This window comes from Cervus elaphus, chromosome 6 (genome assembly GCF_910594005.1).
Source record: "Cervus elaphus chromosome 6, mCerEla1.1, whole genome shotgun sequence".
NCBI lineage: Eukaryota > Metazoa > Chordata > Mammalia > Artiodactyla > Cervidae > Cervus > Cervus elaphus.
Window position 1 is genome coordinate 22,571,674 of NC_057820.1, and position 22,455 is coordinate 22,594,128.

At 41.2% G+C, this 22,455-nt stretch overlaps 1 long non-coding RNA gene across 1 annotated transcript; it reads right to left on the reverse strand.

Annotated features, from left to right (window-relative positions):
* Positions 1 to 856: 856 nt before the first annotated feature.
* Positions 857 to 21,650, reverse strand: LOC122696409. Its single transcript, XR_006341745.1, has 3 exons — positions 21,443 to 21,650; positions 21,184 to 21,260; positions 857 to 1,069 (listed from the first exon to the last, which is right to left on the reverse strand). It is a non-coding gene; the product is annotated as an uncharacterized LOC122696409 (long non-coding RNA).
* Positions 21,651 to 22,455: the final 805 nt, after the last annotated feature.

Sequence of the window (22,455 nt, forward strand, 5' to 3'; positions counted from 1 at the left end):
ATCAAGGTACAACTTCATCAAATTAGAACTTTTCTGTTCTTTTTAGTTTCGTAGTTCCAACAAATGATAGTTTAAAACGGTAGACATAAACAGTTAAGGGCTTTTTCCTAGTTCCTTCCTTCTGTCATATATTTACAAACTTATTTTAAAATTAATTCAACTACAACGATCAAGGAGTGGGTAACATTCTCATGTCTGATGCTTGCACTTGCTCTCACTCTTGCTGTGAGTTTCTGTGTGTGTGTCTGTGTGTGTGTGTGTGTGTGTGTGTGTGTGTGTGTTGACAGAGAGAGAGAGAGAGACCATTGGCTCCTGTATGTCAACAGAGAAATAATGCTTAGAGGAAAACGTGGTGTGGAAACTGAGTCAGAGGCATAAAATGACATGTTCATAACAAGATACAAATTGTCAACTACAGTAGAACTTACCTCATCTGCAAGATTTTGTCTTTTTCAGCCCCAGTGTGGTCTACACAGTAAGTCCCCTACGAATGAACCTTCAAGTTGTCAAACTTCAAAGATGCAAACATGCGTTTGTATGTTCAGTCACGTAAGCAGTTCACGTCTCTGGCGTGCATGGTCACATACACGCACCCTCCACAGGGGGGTTCGCTTTGTGTACTTTACTGTGTTATTGCTGTGCAACATGAGGAGCTTACTAATGAAGACCTGATGGAACTGGAGGCCCAGAGAAAGACAAGAGGAAGAAGACACTGAAGAACCAAAGAGCTTCACAATGCAGGAAATGGCAATGGGATTTTATTTATTTGAGGAGGCACTGTTTCTGAGACATGCATGCGTGCGTGCTGTCACTTCAGTAGTGTCCAACTCTTTGTGACCCTACAGACTATAGCCCGCCAGGTTCTTCTGTCCATGGGATTCTCCAAGCAAGAATACCGGAGGGGGTTGCCATGCCCTCCTCCAGGGAGGAGGATCAAACCTGCATCTCTTATGCCTACCTGCATTGGCAGGCAGGCTTTTCACCACTGGTGCCAACAGGACCCCAATGCAGAACAGTACATGATGGTTGCAGCAGTCATTCAGAATGTAATCCAGCGCTACCAAGTCATCTGTGAAGAGAAAGAAAGTGTTACTACCCAGACATCACTGAATCACTTTTTCAAGAGGGTAGATAGAATTGAATCCAGCAAGAAACTAAAACCTATGTCATCAACGGCAGGCTTGAGTAAGACTGCAGCTTGCCCTCTATTTCCTATTATTAATTGTTCAGTGGTAAAGAATCTGCCTGCAGTGCAGGAGACCCAGATTCAACCCCTGGGTTGGGAAGATCCCCTGGAGAAGGAAATGGCAACCCATTCCAGTATTCCTGCCTGGAGATTTCCATGGACAGAGGAGCCTGGCAGGCTATGGTCCAGGGGGTCGCAAAGAGTTGGACAGGACTGACTGGCTAACACACAATGATCCTTCAGTTCTACTATCTCCCACCCACTCCCTCCCCCAGTCAGTAACTCTTAACTGCCTTTCCACTCGATGCCAGCCCTTTTACGCCAGCCATTGTACTGTATTACTGTACTGTTCAAGGTACTGCACTAGAAGATGAAAAATGTTTTGTTTATATTTGTGCTTGTTCATTTTTTATGTATTATTTGTATGAAAAGTGTTATAAACCTATTACAGAACACCACTATATAGCCAGTTGTGTTAGTTGGGTACCTAAGCTATGTTAGACTTACAAACAAATTGGACATATGAACCCGCTTCTGGAATGGAACTGGCTCATATGTAAGGGACTTACTGTATTCAATATTAAATGTCAAATGAGCCCCCTATGACATTGTGGAAAACTCATCCTACCTTAATAATGGCAGAGTCAGTGCTTCAGAGAAGTCCAAACGAGCCAGGAGAATGCATGACAGTTGCAGCTTTCTCTGACCCGAAAGTCAGAGAAAAAGAGAATGCAAAGATCATTCATCTAAGTGCAAAGGCCAACGATGGCTCCTAAACACAACCAGCCCTTTTGGCAGCAATTCTCTATGTCAGGTGTGCAAAAAAGTTGCCTGTAGTCTCTTTAAAATAAAACTGAAAGAAAAAATAAGTGAGCCTCTGAGTGAAAGGGGAAAAAAAGACATTAATTAAATGTCATGAAAGTGTTAGTTACTAGTCACGCCTGACTCTGTGACCCCATGGACTGTAGCCCACCAGGCTCCTCTATCCATGGGATTCTCCAGGCAAGAATACTGGAGTGGGTAGCCATTCCCTTTTCCAGGGGATCTTCCCAACCTAGGAATCGAACTGGGGTCTCCTGCATTGCAGGCAGATTCTTTACTGTCTGAGCCACAAGACTTAAAGCCCAATTAAGTCATAGAGCCAAGGAAGAAGAGGTTTCCAGTTCCATCTCTAACAGTGATTTCTCTGAAATTTCCTAGTTACAGTTGAGACCATCTTATTGTGTTGTGTGTGTTAGTCACTCAGTCGTGTCCGACTCTTTGCAACCCCAAGGACTGTAGCCCACCAGACTCCTCAGTCCATGGAGTCCTCCGGGCAAGAATACTGGAGTGGGTTGCCATTTACTCTCCAGACCATGTTATTAAAAGAGTGTTAAATAACTGCAATATTTTTGTAATCCCTGAGAAGAAATTAAGTCAACATAATTGATACAAGTATTCATATCCACATGCGCCTATTCTTTGCTTTTTTAAGACATGGTGAGTTTAGGCAGAATTTCCCTGAAATTACCCATGCCACTTTCAGGTACATTTGGTCTCCTAGACAGGAATCTATATTTTACCTCATGAGGTATGTCTGTGGGGGTGGAAGAGAGGGCAAGAGGGTGACTTGAGAAAATCATTACTAAAATGTTTTATTTGCACATGATAATTTCTCCTTTCATAAATATCAGCAAATATGCTTCTCTCCCCTCTCCCTCTCCCTCTCTCTCAGGATATCAGGCAGATAAGAGTTATCAGTAAAGGTCATCCTCAATTTCTGTACAGAAATGATCTGTCTCCGGTATGTAATAAACATTTATCCATGCCTTTATTAGCTATATTGAAGCTGACAGTTCTGTTAAACCATTTTCTTTCATTTTGCTAGGTCATGACGGTTAATGCTGCTAAAAAATCTCATCACTGCTTTTGATCACTGTATTGTCTTCCCTGTATTATCAGAATTTTGTGAAGGTAAGCACAGGCTGGAATGACCTATTAAAGTTACAGCCCGTTGAGTCGCTGGGTTTTTTTTTTCTTCTTCTTCTTCTTTTCATCACAATAAAAAAGCAAAGGAGTACAAAGAATAAATTTTCCTCAGGAGGTTATATTTAGTTGGGTAGTTAGCATATTCAGTCAACTCTCAATTATCTATAGCAAAAGGGAACTAAAGTATCAAATATAAATGAAAATCACATATAATCCAAAATTTTCCTTTTAGCTGAATCTTTTACCAGAGTATTCCTAGGAGCTAAAAGGACAGCTTCACATTTTACTCAAATCCTTTTCTCATCTCCAGGTGTCAGTTCTCAGGAAGTAAACAGATGAGGAAAAAGCAAAAGCCAGAAGAACACACCCAATGAAAAAAACATCTCCAGACAGTTGAGGTGTGCAATGGAAAACATGATGGCGGGGGGGTGGGGTGGGGGGCAGTTTCAATCTGTGCCTTTCCATCTTCTATCCGGCATAACCTCTTCTCTTATTCAAAGCAATTTTTAAGAAATCTTTGTTTTTGAGAACTGAAAAACAACAAAATAGCCATAAATACCTGCCTTTGTTAATGGATTAAAGACCTTACAGAACCCCTCAAAGGTTTGTTGTCAGTTTCAAGGAATATAGTTCAGACAAAAATGTAGTTCAAACAAGTTAAAAATTCAAACATGTTTCCTTTCAGTTAAATAAATATTTACTGAGTTTTTACTGAATGCCAGGCAGTATGGAAAACTCTAGGAATACAAAAAGATGAGTGACTCATTTGAGCTCTTATGTGGCTAGAAAGGAAGAAGTCACGAAAATAAATATATGAAATTGAAAGAGTGATATCAGAGCACAGAGAATAAGCATCTTCCCCATCTCAGGAGATCATGGAGGATGGTGAATTCCATACTGGATCCTGAAGGGCCAGCACGGTTATCCAGGTGAAGAAGAAAGAGACAGGGGAAGGGTACTGTGGACAAAGGGAAGGTTGTGAGCAAAGGCACAGATGTCTGACACAGTTCTGTGTATTCATGGAATAGCTGGGATCTCCAAGTTGTCACAGCACAGCAACCATAATCATAGTGAATGAGAAAGCGAAGGAAAAGGCAGCTGATAAAACTGGAAAGTGGAGGAAAAGTCCAAATCTTTGGCGGCTATGTAAGCAACTTTAATAGTCCTTCCAAGATAAAATAACAACCAACATGACCCTAAGTTCCATTATCTGTTTGTTCTTTCTTCTAGTCAACAACTAACAACTTTCAGTGTTCACTATATGCCAGGCACTGTCCTAGGTGCTGGTGATACAGTGGGGAACAAAACCAAGAACTGGATTCGGGCAGTGTTCATTCTGATGGGAAAAGAAAGACAAAAGATGACCACAAAACAACAAATTATGTCAGGCAGCGGTAACATGTCAAAGCCTATTTAAACTCTCATCTCTAAAAAGAAAGGCTGAACAAAGAGGACAGGGATGTGAGCTGAGGAGCATGGGGAGCTGTTTCATATAGAATGGTCGAGGCAAGGACTCCCTGAGAAGGGGATAGTTGATCAAATACATAAAGGAAATGTATTTGAGGGAACTACTTTTAAAGCAGAGCTGATCACACAAGCAAAGATCCTGCAAAGAGCACATATGGCAAGCTGAAAAGAAAGTGAAGGGGACAGTTTGGAGCAGAGAAGGTCGGGGGACGGGTACAATGCAAAGAGATGTAGACTATGACTACATGTGGAGCTGTTCAAACTTTCATAAAAAAAATATATAATTTCTTTATTTGGCTGCACTGGGTTTTAGTTGCAGCATGTGAACTCTTAGTTGCAGCATGTGGGATCTAGTTCCCTGACTAGGGATCGAACCCCAGGCCCACACCATTAGGAGTGTGAAATCTTAGTCACCTGACTACCAGGGAAGTCCCTGTTCAAACTTTTTGAATCATGATCTAAAATATTACACTTTACAATTGTCACAAATCTATGTGTTTTAAAGACAGATTGAAAACGAGGTATTTTTTAAGTTTCAGGAAACATTATATGCAGTACACTCTGTTCTTGTCAATTCATCTTTTAAGAAATTCTGGTTACAATCCATTAAATTTGTTTTACAACCTATTAATAGATCATAACCCACAGCAGGGAAAACACTGAAGCAGGGTCACATAGATTTTTTAAATGTGTTCTTTATAAGGTAACCAACACCTAACCTAAGGCCCCAGTGGCTCCAACAGTGGAGAATCCGCCTGCAATGCAGGAGACCCAGGTTTGATCCCTGGGTCGGGAAGATCTCCTGCAGAAGGGAATGGCAACCCACTCCAGTATTCTTGCCGGGAGAATTCAGTGGACAGAGGAGGCTGGCGGATTACAGCTCATGGGATGGCAAAGAGAAGTGACTTACAGCATGGCACAGCAGTGTGTATTGTTTTTAAAAGAACTGAATTGGAGTTCTGAAAATCTAATCTTTATTCTGTAGAATAATAATTGCTAAAATTAACACAGTCCCGGGCTCTGTTCTAAGCATTTTGCAAACACAACATTAATTCATTAAATCCTAACAGCCCTATGGGAGAAGTACAGTTACTACCCCTAAAACCAGAAACCGAGGCACAGAGAGAAAACAACTCACCATAAGCCCTGTGCTGCAAAACCCTGCATATATTAACTGACTTAATCTTTAAAACAGCCTTATTTTAAAAATAAGATAACAGAGGCACGGGGAGGTGTAAGTTACTTTCTGCCACAACCAGTAACTGGTGGTGCTGGGAATGAACCCAAAGCAGTCAGCCTCAAAGTCCATGGTCCTGGAGACCATGCCATTCTGCCTCTTTAGCTGCAATACCTGAGCCACTATGAAATACGAAGATGCCAAGTGAGGCTTTAAGGAAAACGTGATCTCAGGAGAAAACAGCGGCCCTGCTATACACGTTCAGCATCAATCATTAGATGACAGTTTTAATATCCTTACCACCAAGGACTTAGCAAAGATAACTTATGGAAATTTTCTCTTATACTTTCCCCAGTCGAACTCTCTACTAGTATTTTTAAATTATCTTGAGCCTGACTTATTTCAGTTATTAATGTCTCTTTGAATCTGCTTTTCTACTTCCCTGAGACCCAAGTTTGGAACACTGTGCCTTTAAAAATTAAAAATGCAAATATCACATGGGATAATCTATGTGTCTATTTCACATCTCATTTTTAAAACTGATAATGATATCTTTTGGTGCTCATAGAGAAAGAACACATCTAGACACATGCATATCTCAGCATTCATACCTTTTATTAAACAGGAAGAATTTCCCTTAAGCTCACCTTCAGCTGTTGTTTGCTTGCCCAGCACTTTACATAAATATGCATATACACATACAAGGAAAGAGTAGGGTGTTACCTTTGGTGGTCTGCTCCTTAACCTAAACTATTCTTTGTCATCATGATAACAAATCATTGGCCAGAACCCATTTCCTAAAGTCTTTGTTCTCCATGGGGACTCAGCGTAAATATACCAATAATAATAATTCATGTCCAAACACTCTATCAAATCGACTTGGAAATGAAAGTTGGTCGTGATAACTCTTTTCACCATCTTGAGTACAAATGCAAACAACAGAAGTACACAGATACCACAATGCCCTCTGACCTTCATGTGTGAAGTCACAGGACTCCAAAACAAGAGATGAAGCCCTTGTGGTCATGGGAATCTTAAAGAGACATTTCAAACCACAACCTGGCATTTTTTAATGAGCTCATATTGGTTAAAATTTACTCTAGAGTATGGCCAACAGAAAACCACCCCTTTATCAATAGGTAAAGCCTTCAAACCAATCCTAAAGGAAATCAACCCTAAATATTCATTGGAAGGACTGATGCTGAAGCTGAAGCTCCAATACTTTGGCCACCTGATGCGAACAGTCAACTCATTGAAAAAGACTCTGATGCTGGGAACGAATGAAGGCAGGAGAAGGGGGCATCAGAGGATGAGATGGTTAGATAGCATCACTGACTCAATGGACGTGAATTTGAGCAAACTCTGGGCGATAGTGGAAGACAAAGGAGCCTGGCATGCTATACAGTCCGTGGGGTCTCTGAGAGTGGGACATAACTTAGTGACTGAACAACAACAACAAAGCCTTTAAGTTTCTAAAACAAATTCAGCAGTTGAAAAATAAAAAGTAACTAAAGTATCCACTTTCCCATGGTGATGTGGTATTTTAAGCCAGGCATTTTTCTGTGAGAGCTTCCCACTGTTTGGATCTTAATGAATAAAAACAAAGGACCAAATGCTTAACAGCTCTACTAATATTTCTTGTTCTTTTCAAAAGTAGGTCTTGGAGACAACCCATGATAATCAAAAAACACATGGTAGTCAGGTCGTCCTAATTTAACACCACACTCTGCTACATCCATAACCTTGGATAAGCCCCATTTCACAGTCTAAATCAGTTCCACAAAGAAGAAAGCATATTAATCTTTTTTTTTTTTTTCCTTTTCTCTCTCAGAAACACCCTGGAGCTCACCATAACAACTATCCTCCAAATGTTTGTTATAGTACAGTGTTACAGTAAAAAAATATAACAAACCCTTTCATGTGATACAGACTAAGACAAATCCTCCTTATAGTATATTCTGTACCACACTATGGCAAAATAGAGCTGAGCTCAGGAGTCTATTTTCAAATGATAATGTCTTAAGGACTTTAGGAAGGTTATCCCCGGCACTGATACCAGAACAAAAACAAGAGTAGAAATTACATGAAAGATAATCAGCCTCTTCTACTTAGAATCTTTAACCTGACAGCTTCAAATCCTACCTGATACTGAGCAGAAATGTGGGAAAAAGTTAAATCCACTGCAAAAAAAAATAAAGGATCCAGTCACAAAGTGCAAGACAAACAGAATGGGTTATCAGCATGTGGCAACTCCAATATATCTCGTCATTATCACTTAGCGGATGTGTCTTCCCTATTTTTCAGCAAGAGACACCTAGTCAATAAGAAGAAAAACTATTGATCTACCAACAAGTTTAGTGCAATCTTGAAATAAATTCTGTTCAAACCCAGAAGCCTCCCTCCGTGTAATAGTTAAATTACTGACTCCCATGCAAAACACAAATCCTACCCTTAGGCTATGATCAGCATGATCTTTTATTTGAAGTCTTACAGGCTGTTCAAGGGACAACCCTGATGGTTGGGCCAAAGAGAAACAATGCGGGCCAAGCAAAATGGAGCCTCCCAGTGTGAGGATATTAAATTATGATGGCCGCCACAGGGGGCACAATTGTTAGCGGCCCCCTCCCACTTATGGCCTTGCTCCTCTCTTCCCTGCAGCGAGTGTTCATTGTCATACCTAATATTCAAACGCTTTGATAATGATAAGATTGTCAAGATAATAGCAGGAAACTTTCAGTAGAAACTCAATTTTCCAAAGCCAGCTGTGTTCTCTGGATGGTTCTTCCTTAAGAAGATGCCTTCAAAGAGCAAATCTTTTCCCATCTAAAAATCAGAACAAAGCTTCTATTATATGGAAATACACATGCACAAGGCCTAAGTTTAGGAGTACAAACATACCTCAGCAAGTCAATACTACAAATGATCAAGAGACAGAATGCTACAGGAGAGAGACAGCCCAAGAAAACAGGCAGGATAAGAAATAGGGCAGCGGAATGGGACGAGTCTTTCTTAATCTCACATTCTGTTAGGGGCAGGAGCGTGTTTTCCCCTATCTGGAGAGTTTTAAGTGGGTGCACGAAGGCGACAAGCTCTTAAATCAAGGAAGGATCGCCCATGTGGACATTATTGATGGCACCTTGTTAGAAGAAGCACTTTGAGTTTCTTTAGTTCCTTTCATTTGCACGACATTCCAATCAATAGACCCAGTGAGGTGGGGTGTAATGTGGTTTTTTTGGAAGAACACTGGTATTGTTAACATGTTCAATATCTGTATTTCTTAAGGTTGATTCAGGAAACCTTGCCCTTTTGTCCCAATCAAATAATGGTTTTAAGGAAGCGCTACCCTTTGGCTTTCTTTTCTCAGTCAATGCTATTTGGTCTACAGCCATTTTAAATAAAAAGTTTCAATGGGTTGAAAAAAAAAAAAAAGCAGCAGCTGGAGACTAAAGCCCTGCAGGTGGCCGCTGATAAATACAGTATTGTAACTTGCTGGCGTGAGCCCTCTCAAAGTGTTTTGAATACAGGTCAAAAGGCTTGACAAATTCAGGAGTCAATTTTAAATTATAATCTACATGCAAGTAAATTGTTACCCATGCCACCCAAAAGGATTTCTCTTTTCTTTGCTGGTTCCATAGGAACAGACAGAATTTCATTCACCTTTTACACATAGACTTATATCATTTATGCCCCAGAAATGCATGGTTATTCCAGTCACTTCATATCTTAAAACAATAGTGGCCAATTCTTTAAGGAGGGATAACCTATATTTTAACTATATATATATATATAAGAAAAATATCCTTTAAGTACACTTTTTCTCTTTGGGGTATTTTTTAAACCATGAGAAGAAAAGCACTATAGAAAGATACAGAATTGTTTATTTCCATTTTGACACCATTTGGAACCAACAGGAACTCTACCTGGATTCATCTAATTTGGCCACCTTTTCCCTATGATTCTTTATCCTCTAGCACTTATGCTTCTCATTTCCACAGAATTAATTAGCATATTTCTTCAGAAGTATTGTCTTTTTATATTTGCCCTCTCTCCATATTTAAGGTTCAGATTTCCCATCATCAAGGATCAGGTCTTTTATTGACTTTTGGCATATCCCAAAGCAAGCCTTTCTCTGTTCAATGTGAATGTTAAAAAAAATAATAAACAATAAAGAAGAAATAAGAAGGCTACAGAACAACTTTCTAACAGTGGTCTTATTTTTCAGATATGTAATCAGAGAAGGAGAGCTATGTTATATAATTTGGAAGTGTTCGATTTTCCAATGATGATTATGTGGGTGATCAGTCACTTCAGTCATGTCTGACTACAGTCTGACTCTTTGTGACCCTGCCAGGCTCCTCTGTCCATGGAATTATCCAGGCAAGAATACTGGAGTGGGTTGCCACTTTTTTCTCTAAGGGATCTTCCCACCCATGGATTGAACCTGGGTCTCCTGCATTGCAGGCAGATTCTTTACCATCTGAGTCACCAAGGAAGTGATGATTATGTATTCTTTTATAGTAAAATCACAATAAAATAAAATAATTCTTAAAAGAAGGAAGATCTGAAGAGGCACATTAGTCCTCACCTTGACTGACCCAATTCAAACATACTATCACTTTATTAATCAATAGCACAATTGAGGGGCAGAGGTGGAGATGAAAAATTGTTATAGATCTTGCTTCATGTGGGAAGTGAGGAGTGTATATCTTCTAATCTGGACCTGGCTGAACCTATGCAAATGGAGAAAAGAAATGGTATTTTCTAAAAAGGAAGTGGAATACCATCTCACCATCCTCCATCTACTAATAATAGCATTCACTCACTCAACAGAATTTTTTTAAACATCTACTCTATGCCAGGCATTTTTCTGGGCACTGAATACCACAGGCGAATACCACTATCATCACTGAATCACATTCTAGTTGGGGTAAACAGACACTAAACAAGAAAATTTTAAGTAGGTCATAGGGTGATAAGCACCTTTGGGAAAAATAGAGAAGGGTACATCGGTGGGTGGTTAGGATGGTTGGGGCTTCATAGACAAGGCAGACGGTGAGGGAGATGACATGAGGGAGGTAGGAAAGACTGGAGCACATAGGGACCAGTGTGCCCTATGTGTCAATAAGCCTGGATTCTTTTTTAAATAATAAAAGAATTCATTAGGGCCCTTAGTCAGCAAATGATGTGATCTTATATCCACTTGAGGAATCGTTCTTCTGCACGAGAGAAATGGTACAAGACTACAAGAAATGGTAGGAGATAGGAAGAAACATAAATTTGATAGACAAAACACTTAAAAATGTATGTAAAGTCATGGGACTCCCTGAGACTACCTCAAGAAAAAAGATACACTGAGTGGAAAGGAGGTCTGAGGACAGAATCTGACTGTTTAGTCTGGAAGAGGAAGCAGCTGGGGTCTGTCTGATGCTCTGGCTCTCAAGTCATTGGCCCTATTGCCTCAGGTAGCAGAAGATTCCATACCTGGACACTGTCTATGAAGTAGACAATCCCCCACTCTCCTGCCTGTAGCTGAAGAATGAATGAAATAGGTAATGATTTTCTAATGCTAATATTTGCATTGAAGAGACACCATGGACAGGTAATACATGCTTGAGTTTCTTGACCTAAGAGAGTCTGGTGATTCTTAGGTGAAAGGCTACATTCAATACTCCATTTGAAGAAGATAGATTTAAAGACCTCTCAGAGAATCTAAGAAGAGGTAGGAGTCAGAGTGAGTGAGTGAGTGAGTGAGTGTTGCATGCTAAGTTGTGTCTGACTCTTTTGTGTCTCCATGGACTGTAGCCCACCAGGTTTCCTCTGTCTATTGGAATTTTCGAGGCCAGAATACTGGAGTGGGTTGCCATTTCCTTCTCCAAGGGATCTTCATGACTCAGGGATCAAACCCGCATCTCCTGCACTGCAGGTAGATGTTTTACTGATGAGTCACTTGGACACCCAAGAGTAGGAAGAGAAGTATAATTTAGAAGGGAAGAAAAGAGGCCAGATAGAAGAGAAGGAAGAACAAAAAAGAAAACCAGCATTAATTTAAGAAAAGAGTATGGCTTAAGGGCAATGTTATTGTCACAAAATGTACAGTAGGTGATTTTGGGTAGTATGTAGATTCTGAAAAATATTTATGTATTGTGTATTTATCATACAGTTATCTTTTGGCAATTAAATTGCTTACATTTGCACCCTCAGGGGTGAGAGAACATTTCCTATTTTTAAATTTTTCCTATTTTATTCAATAAAAAAATAGAAAGTCAGTTTAAAGGAAAAAATATACTAAATTCTTAATCTCCAGAATCCTCAGATTTCTTATCAATATAATAGGATACAATCTGTATCGCCGGGTTGCTATGATAACTAGCAATAAGGGTACATCTAGTAAAATGCCTAGCAGGCTCTCAATAATAATGAAAAAGTATTTTTACTATTAATATTTTTAAGTACCTAGCATGTGCCAAGGGTAATAAAGATTATGACATTAGTGGAAACATAGGTTAAAATCTAAAGGCAAAACAAATCTGGAGAAACAATTCTATTACAAGATCAGCAGAAAGAAAAGAGTGAGGTAGTCACAACAGTAAATTAAAGCAAAAACTAAAGTTAGAAAGTTTAAAAATTAAAGTTAGAAAATAAAGTTTTTGACCTCCCTGATGTTCCAGTGGTGAAGAATCCACCTGGGTTTGATCTTTGATCTGGGAAGATCCCACATGCTGCAGAGCAACTAAGCTCACGTGCCACAACTACTGAGCCCACGTGCCCTAGAGCCCGTGCTCCGCAAGAAGAGAAGACATCGCAGTGAGAAGTCCATGCACAACTCGAAAGTAGCCCCTGCTCGCTGCACTAGAGAAAGCCTGCACAGCAACAAAGACCCAGCACAGCCACAAATAAATAATGTTTTTAATTCGTGAGAAAGGAATAAAATTGGGAGTCGGGGACTGGAGAGAACAAGACGGTGGCATGATTTTGAGACGGAGCTAAAGAATCCAGGATGAGACTTGACTCATCAAGTTGCTAAGCAAAGAAGAGAAGCAGCGACTCTTGACCTGGAGACCATGGCGGGTTCTAAGAGATGTCTGAAACCACTTAAACCAGGTGGGTGAAATGTTACATATGCAATTATCAGAGCAAGCATTTTTCTAAATGGATGGTCCATGTCTCCCAGAGTTTCAGAGACTGGTGGCCTCAAATTTTTCAGTATTTCTGACTGAGCCAGATCAATTAGTCAACTGAAAACATCTGGAAGCTATTTCTCTACATTAATATATGTGCTATTCCAAGTTTGCCAAGCACCGGAATGGTGTTGTACTTAAAAAGTCTGGGGGAGAGGGGTCATGGTGCCATCAGCATTGTTTTCCAGGGTGGGTTTGTGTTAAGCTAAGTAGGCCAGACCTACTATAGACCTGATGGACAGAGACACAATTAGCATGTGAAAGCATGTAACTGAAGCATGGTAAGATTGTCCTTAGATGACAGCGACATTGATCCTTGAACAGTGGCATTCTAAACATTAGAGATGGCAGTGAGCATGCCGTTTTCTGTGTTCCTGCCTCCACCAGGTGACGTTGACCACCAAACTCTGGGCATATCTGGGAAGACCATGGGGAGCCATATTCAGACACTCTTCCATCTAATCTCACGGTTTCCCTTGCACTGCTTCTTCCTGATTCAATAACTGGTGAGTTTACCAACAACCTTGGGCTTTCCAGGAAGCACTAGTGATAAAGAACTCGCCTACCAGTGCAGGAGACATAAGAGACGCAGTTTCGATCCCTGGGTCAGGAAAATCCCATGAAGGAGGGCAAGGCAATCCACTCCAGTATTCTTGCCTGGAGAATCTCCGGGACAAAGGAGTCTGGTGGACTACTGTCCATAAGGTCGCAAAGAGCTGGACACGACTGAAGCAGCTTAGCACACACACACCAGCAACGTTAAATCAAAGCTAAGTCATCTTTACACCAGCCCCTCCTTAGACAGCAAAGTCAGCCAGCGTCAAACGGCTAGTTGGAGATTACACTCCACCTATTTTATCACAACTCAATACTCTCATTAACATTTCATGAATATCTGTAGTTCCATAAGCAAACTCAGAGTTTAGCACTTCAGCTAAAAAGTGGATAGCATTTATTTCACTAGTTGTAGCTCATTCTGAAGAAGATCTTTGTTAATTTCTCTAAACAGAGAAAAGGAAAAGAAAATGAGCCTCCCATAAAAAGAAGCCAAATTTAAGGGGGAAATGTAAATTCCAGAATATATTTTCAAATATCTGACTTTCTTGACTATTCCTAAACATTTCTAAGTCCGCCTACTATAGTCCACCAGGCTCCTTTGTCCATGGGATTTTCCAGGCAAGAATACTGGAGTGGGTAGCCATTCCCTTCTCCAGGGGATCTTCCCAACCCAGGTATAGAACCCAGGTCTCCCCCATTGCAGGCAGTTTTTTTACCATCTGAGCCACCAGGGAAGCCCCACTATATCTACTACATGTTTTAAAGGTGAGAAAAAATGGTAAGAATGTGTTTCCCATGGTTGAAAGGATGCCACAATGCAAGTTCTAATAGAAACTTACCAGAAACTGCTCAGTAACAAAGATTTGGAACACCAAAAGAAATGAGAAAATAAAACAAGTAAAAAGTAGCCATAAAATAAATTGATAAATAAATAATTCAACCAAGAATGACTTCAACTGTTAATTTATTTCAAACGGAGGCTCAGTTTCCGTATCTAGTGAAAAATAAAGCTTTCTTAGTTAAGGCAAACAACTGTTATCAACACCCCTAAAATCCATATTTGATTAAGGTCAGGATGACTAGCTCTTGCCATTCTGATCTCTTGAAAATGAAGATCCTTATCTCAAGAACTAAGAGAAAGAATCCCAACAGACATTAGCATATTTTTAAAGAACAACTTTAGCTTTGCATAGTGACTTTCTCATCTTGGAACATCAATTTTTCTCTCAATTTGTTCATTTTACAGCTAAGAACAAAACAGGAGGTCAAGTACAGTAATGGGTAAGAAAAGCATAAAGGAATATATTTTGCAGTGACAATTCCAGCAAACATTTAGAGTCACATATGGATCAAGTCTTCTTAGGAAAAAAAAAAAGAAAAAGTGCTCGTCGTTCAGTCGTGTCTGACTCTTTGTGACCCCCTGGACTATAGCCTGGCAGGCTCCTCTGTCCATGGAATTCTCCAGGCAAGAATACTAGAGTGGGTTGTCATTCCCTACCCCATGAGATCTTCCGGACACAGAGATCAAACTCGGATCTCCTAAATTGCAGGCAGATTCTTCACTGTCCAAGCCACCAGAGAGTCTTGGGGGAATACAGAACAGTGACATTTTCTGGGAGAATTTCTTTCCTCCCAGTGGAGCCTTTAGGAACCACCAGCACTTGGTAACCTACAGTGAAATCCACATTGGAGGTGCGTCCTGATCTCCTTTCTTCCTCTCAAGTTCCTTTTGCACAGAGCTGAAGGGAGGTTCGGAGAGGTGCAGTGTGGGACAGAGAAAGGGAAAAAACCCTTTCTTCACACCCGTGCCGCTCTGAATGCGGACCATCTGCGCCCCAGCTGGAGTGCCGGCAATGGTCTGGCACTTGACCCACACCATATTTACAGATCTAAACACAAATGGCTACTGCCTGATTGTTTCATGATTCATTAGTCAGACAAGCTCTCCTCTCCCGCCAGCACAGCTGTTACAGGGTAAACCTTTGTCACTTAATAGGCCTGATTATTACTTTCCATCAAAGGTATTGATCTGTGTCACCTCTACTTAAGGGAATGGGGGAGAAGAAAATGGGGGAATAAAATGTACCGGGAAAACAGGAACACGGAGAAGAAGAAAATGGGGACAAGAGAGGGACGTTAGGCGGGGTCGGGGACAATGGCTTCCTCCCTTGCTCTCGCTTGCGTGACCTGAATATCTGGACCCCGTGTCTTTGGCCGCAGTGACTTTCTCAGAAAGAGCAGCCATGCCTCAGACGGTGGGCAGCCCTGAGCCCTCAGACCACGGCGGTCACAGACCCTGACCACACGGATCTCCGCGCTCCACGAGAGGCACACAGTGAACTGAACCAGAAATCTGTATCAATTAATAAACCAAGGCAGTGTGCAGATCAAATACAGGCTCTGGAGGGAATTTTTATAGCTCCTTTAATTATCTCCTTTTGTTTCACAAATAAAGTGCAGCTATAACCCTGGGCTGTTCCCTGCGAGGCACAGCATTCACCCAGGTCGGGGTGGGGGTGGGCACATGTCCTGTCTGGCGGCCAGGCAGGCACCTGGGGCACAGCCCTGGCGGGGGAAGTGACGTGCCAGCTCAGAACCCTGACCAGGGCTCCACTTCGCTCTTGCCTCTTCTGACCACTCTCCTCACTTTTGCCTTTTTTCCAAGAACTCAGAGGAACAAAACATGAGAGGACTCCCGGGGAGGGGATAGACAAAGGCTATCAGAAATTACACCAACTCAGTAAAAAAATAAAGGTAGAGTCCCACCAACACTACCACCACAACTATTATTTGGGAAGCAAGACTTTTAGAAAAGGAGATCAGAGGTCATCTATCTAATCTGGTTTGCCTATAAGCAAAGGATGTCCAGAGAGGTTTAGAAGCTTCCTCCTACTACACAGTGTTTTGTGTGGGACAGCTGAGTCTAAAAGAAAAGTCCTCTCCTAACCCATCCATTTAACAGCCAGCCCTCCAAATAACCAAAATCTCAACTCAGACAGGGACTATTTTAACTAATATTGTACCTCCTAGAGCCTGACAGAAAGTAAAAAGTGAAAGTGTTAGTCGCTCAGTTGTGTCTGACTCTGCGACCCCATGAACTGTAGCCTGCCAGGCTCCTCTCCTCTGTCCATGACAATTCTCCAGGCAAGAATAACTGGAGTGGGTAGCCATTCCGTTCTCCAGGGGATCTTCACAACACAGGGATCGAACCCTGGTCTCCAGCATTGCAGGCGGATTCTTTACCATCTGAGCCATCAAGGAAGCCCCTGTTTTAACTGATATTGTACCTCCTGCAGTCTGAAAGAAGATAAGATCATAAAAGAATGAGACCTTTGATCAGAGCTGGTGGAATCACCCTTAGTATAGTCATGCTTGTAACCATAGAAGAATAGCATTTTATTTTATACAGTGTACATACACGTATGCACTGGGAAGCCTCTAAAGCAGTTACATAGTATACATACATGTGTGCATAATTATCACACACAAGTAACCCCCTACATGAAACCACTTAACAGCTCAGTCTTCTGAGACTCCAACACTGGCTGATTTCCTTGTCCTTATCTCCGTAACACTCACGGCAATTGTTACCCAAATCTAGCATATTAAAAAGACCTTTATTACTCCTTTTCCCCAGACCTCACTCTTCAATTGCATGCATTGTCATTCCAGTTCACAAGAGGTCAACAGCCTTGCTAAGCCCCTACTGTTTGTTTTATGGTGCTCACCACAGTTGATGGATTGACAAGACTAGACATTGGGACTCTCCGCTGAGTGACCATCAATAGAATCAAGAGACAAGGTTCACCACCCCTCAACTCAGTCTGTTCAGAATTAAAGGAGATGGTCAGAACTTGATTTGCTTAAGTTCCTATCTCCAAAAACATTGCTAACGAGTCTAACATTGAGAAATATCTGATGGGGTTGTGGCCCTGGGGAGCTGAACAAGCCCATTTCATACTTATTTTATTCTCAGTAGGCCCTTGGCCAAGGGTAGGATGCTAATGGCTTGAGATCACTTCTGACTCAGCCCAGATTTTAATCAGCAAACTGGCAATGAAAGACCCCTTGTCCCATTTCCATGTGTATAGTTCTCCAGGTGGTTTAATTGTTCCACTTGATATCCATGTCCAGGGCCATCTAGTCATCTCCCTTTCCATTCAGTTACCAAATGGCATTGGAAATTTTACTCTTTGAAAGCATGCAGTGTGTGTTTTGGTACCCATAAAACATTTTTTAACAGAAATCATAACCCTAATTCTTCTATATAAAACAGAAATCAGACTTGGATGCAAATGAAATCTTAATGATAGCCAACTTTCAGCTTTCCAAACCAGAGTTTCTTTTTGTAATTTACATCTATCAATTGACAGAACCAATATGATTTTATGTGGGCACAGTTTGGCAACTGGGAACTCCACATAATATACTATACTTGAAATTCATATAAAAAGAAAGCTGTCATCAAGTAGAATCTGATTAAAGGGCATTTGTTCTTAACGGGGTGGTAGGGAGCTGCTGGGGTGGGGGAAAGGTACCAGCTTATAGTCATAAAAAAAGAAACTGGCAAGAACTCATGTGAAAATGCCAAAGTATTAAAAATACACTTCAATGTTTTCTCTGTTTATATTCCACTTGATAATTTGATTTTGAATCTCAGCATGCATTTCTCCCAACAAATTAACAAAAATGGACCTTACCTAGAAACCTAGGTAGGATGACAAATAGCATTTGAAAGTATCTTCTAAAAAACAATCCTGAAAATTGTTTCCAACCTATGATAGATGGTTTGATATGCCTTAACAAATTTTAGTGAGGCAGGAAGGATAGGTATATTACTTTAACTTTATAGGCAGGACAATGATGGGTTAAGAGATCGAGAATAGAGAAACATCACCAAGCAATGTTTATAGAGCTCCTACATGTCTGAAATGCAAAAGAGCTGCTGGTTATTTCCCCAGGAAGACCTACGTATAAGGCTTCCCCCGTGGCTCAGCAGCAAAGAACCTGCCTGAGACGCAGGAGCTGCAGGAAACATGGGTTCCATCCCTGGATTGGGAAGATCCCCTGGAGGAGGGCATGGCAACCCACACCAGTATTCTTGCCTGGAGAATTCCATGGACAGAGGAGCCTGGTGGGCTACAGTCCATGGGGTCACAAAGAGTTAGACATGACTGAAGCATTAGAAAAGCTTTCCTGTTGGCTCAGCTGGTAAAGAATCTGCCTGCAATGCAGGAGACTGGCATTCGATCCCTGGGTGGGGAAGATCCCCTGGAGAAGGAAACAGCTACCTACTCCAGTATTCTTGCCTGGAGAATTCCATGGAAGCATTAGAAAAATGACCCGCATTCAATGTCTTATCAACAGTTTGGTTTTGGGGGAAAGCATAAGAGAAAATCCACTTTCTGGCATCCGGTGGTCCTCACGTGTTTTGGAGGCAGCCATACACAGAAAGCCCTGAGTCTGAGTACTTTCTGCCCAGAATAAAACAAGACATATACGTGCAGCTAATTAAAAAACAATGTACCTTTAAAAATAGCATAACACTTGTTCTTATAGAGCTACACTATTTAACTAAATATACATGGAACAGCTGGGACTAAAACCCCAAAAATACATACAGCAGATTGCAATGAAAACCTACGGTTGTATTTAGTTACCTACATATACACGCAACCAAAGCTAACAGTACCCAAGGTTGGATAATTGTGCTTCTTGCTCCTAAAAATGGCAACACCAAAGTATGTTCTAGAAAATGCTTTTTTTGTTAAATATGTTTTCTTTTTTTTCTCTATATTTTTCCTTTAAGGGTGAATGCTCACAGAAATTTTAAAACTGCATTGTATTTATATCTGTCTCTTCTAAGTTTAAAACTCCTCATAGCACATCCTAAAATGTCTCTAGTCAATGTGCTACAAATCTGGGTTGTAAAATAACAAATAAATAAATGAATAATAGCCAACACTTATGACACCCTATGTGATGGTCATGCATATATTAACTCCATCATCAGCATACCCTATAAACTAAGTTCTATTAGTATCCAGATTTTACAGATGAGTAAACTGAGTCACAGAGAGGTTAAAAAACCTGCCCTACCACAAACAGCTGATAAGTTCCAGAGCTGGAATTCAAAACCAGGCTATCTAGCTCCAGAGTTCTTGATCTTAAAATTTACAAATAAAGATAATTCTACAGAGCAGGGGGAGAAAGTAAGAAAGAAAGAGGGAAGGGGAAGGTAGGAAGGAAAAGGGAGAGAAGGGAAGCAAGCAGCGAAGGAGGAGAGGGAGAAGAATAAGAAATCTTGTTTTTAATTGAGTCAAAAAAGGGGGGGAGGATTAATTTGCCTTTATAATGCAATGGGAAAATCTGAAAAATTCTCTTGAGGAATTACAGGAAGTCTCTTTGACAACTGGAACAGGTTTTTTGGAAGGAAGGAGGGAAGGGGAGTGGCTGATGCCAACCAAACCCCGCTATGACCTTGGTGGAGGAGAAATGACCACAGATTCAGTCCTCCTGCGCCAGCTCTCAGGGCCTCCCTTCCAGGAATGCGTCCATCTGCCCCAGCCTCCAGAACACTGCAAACACTGCTCCTCCCCGCCTGGACTTAAGAAGATGTCAAGGGATAAGACACCCGGAAACCTAAAATACAAGCGTAGTGATGCATGGTCACTTGGCAACAATGGGGTGTGCTTCGCTTCATGCCAACGGATGGAGCCTGCCGTCCTGCCAGCAGCCCAGACTTTCAGCAAACAGACGCCACGGCAGAAGCAGGGGCACAGAAGCAGAAGGGATCTGTCCGGCAGAGGAGAAATCTTCCACACATTCATGGGGAAAAAAATGCAGGAGAAAAGAATAGATTATCACTGACAGTAACAGCAGGATGTTTGTGATAAAAGAAAGTACTTGTAACTCAGCAATACTGTGAACCATATTAACTGGGAACAGAAATATTATGTAATAATATGTCACTGAGCAAATGTTTGGAGGACTAGTCCACAAAAATAAGCATTGATACCAGTCTGTATTTTGGACTTAGAGCTGGAAATGAAGGTCATCAAGAACCTTAGCAGAAATACCTTAGAGTTTTGTGGTTTGAACGAGATGAGGGTTTGTTCTATTTTATTTTTTTTGGTACATTAGCCCTCTTTGGGTGCCTTCTCTGGCATTTAAAGAAGAGAAACAAAGATTTGATAGGCCATGTCAGGAAGGTCCCCTGGAGGAGGGAATGGCAACCCACTCCAGTATTCTTCCCTGGAGAATCCCATGGACAGAGGAGCCAGGCATGCTATGGTCCACAGGGTTGCAGAGTCAGACACAACTGAAACGACAGCATGCAAGCATGTGGCCCTATCTGGAAATTTGGAACATTTTACATATATCTTGGGGCTTCCCTGGTGGTTCAGATGGTAAAGAATCTGCCTGAAATGCAGGAGACATGGGTTTGATCCCTGGATCAGGAAGATTCTCTGGAGAAGGGATTGGCTACCCACTTCAGTATTCTTGCCTGGAGATTTCATTTGCAAATAGACCTTATCAAATAATTTATGACCTTGAACTTCTAGACAGCCATTGTTTTCTAGTAAATGAATTAGAATGTTGAGCATATTATTAATAATTAATATAGTTACTGTTTAATGAATGCTTACTGTGTTCCTTTCGGGCATGGACTACGTGCTTTATGTAATTAATCTTCACAACAATCTTGAGGGAACTGCTGCTGCCCCTATTTCACAGAAAACAAAACTGAGACTTACAGTGGTTACAGAACCAGTAAAAAAGCAGAGTCAGAATTCTACTCCGGGTTTGTGTTTCTCTGAAGCCCTTGGTCATAAAACGTGTTGCCTTAAGAAATGTCACCCGGAATATCAAAATAACTACACGCCAACCAGCAGACCTGAGGTTTACCTTCAGCACACCGTCGGCTCACTAGAACATGTGACTGCTTGAACCCTCAACCCTTGAAACAAGCAGGAGATGATGACAATGTGACAACAGAAGTAGTGAGAAGTTCAGTTGCTCAGTCGTGTCCAACTCGTTGCGACCCCATGGGCTGCAGTATGCCAGGCTCCTTGTCCATCACCAACTCCAGGAGCTTTCTCAAACTCATGTCCATCGAGTCGGTGATGCCATCCAACCATCTCATCCTCTGTCATCTCCTTCTCCTCCTATCTTCAAACTTTCCCAGCATCAGGATCTTTTCCAATGAGTCAGTTCTTCACATTAGGTGGCCAAAGTATTGCAGTTTCAGCTACAGCATCAGTCCTTCCAGTGCATATTCAGGACCGATTTTCTTTAGGATTGACTGGTTGTATCCCCTTGCAGTCCAAGGGACTCTCAAGAGTCTTCTCCAACAGTTCAAAAGCATCAATTCTTTAGCCCAGTAGTGAGAAGAGCATTAGACAAATTTGAGAAGAGATAGGTTTTGCACCTGACTCTTCATATTCTCAGCTTCCTTGGGCATGTTCTTCAGCTGTCTGAATCCCTACAAAATAACGGGAGAGAGAACTGCCCTGTCAGTCTCACCATTGGCTAAATTAAAATATGAAGCAGGAATGCACTTTTAAAACCTCTATACATGTAACACTCAGGTTTATGTAGCCTCAACCACGGGAATAGAGATCAGTGTTTTCCCTCTATCATTACTTTCCCTCAAACAGCAGCCTCAGAGATTAGATGCTGCCATGAGAAACATTCTCCAAATGCTAGAAATGGTGCAGGATGAGCCTAAGCAATATGACCATAAATTGGGTGTAAGCCCAGCCCCGGGGCAAAGACAGAAAAGAATTTGGTGATTCTTCAAGTGCTCTGTGTCACTAACAAAGGACAGAAAGGGATGAATAATTCTGTGTTTTCTAAATGACTGTTATTGACATTGGTATGGGATGAACGCAGGAAAATCAAATCCTATTGCCTTCTGA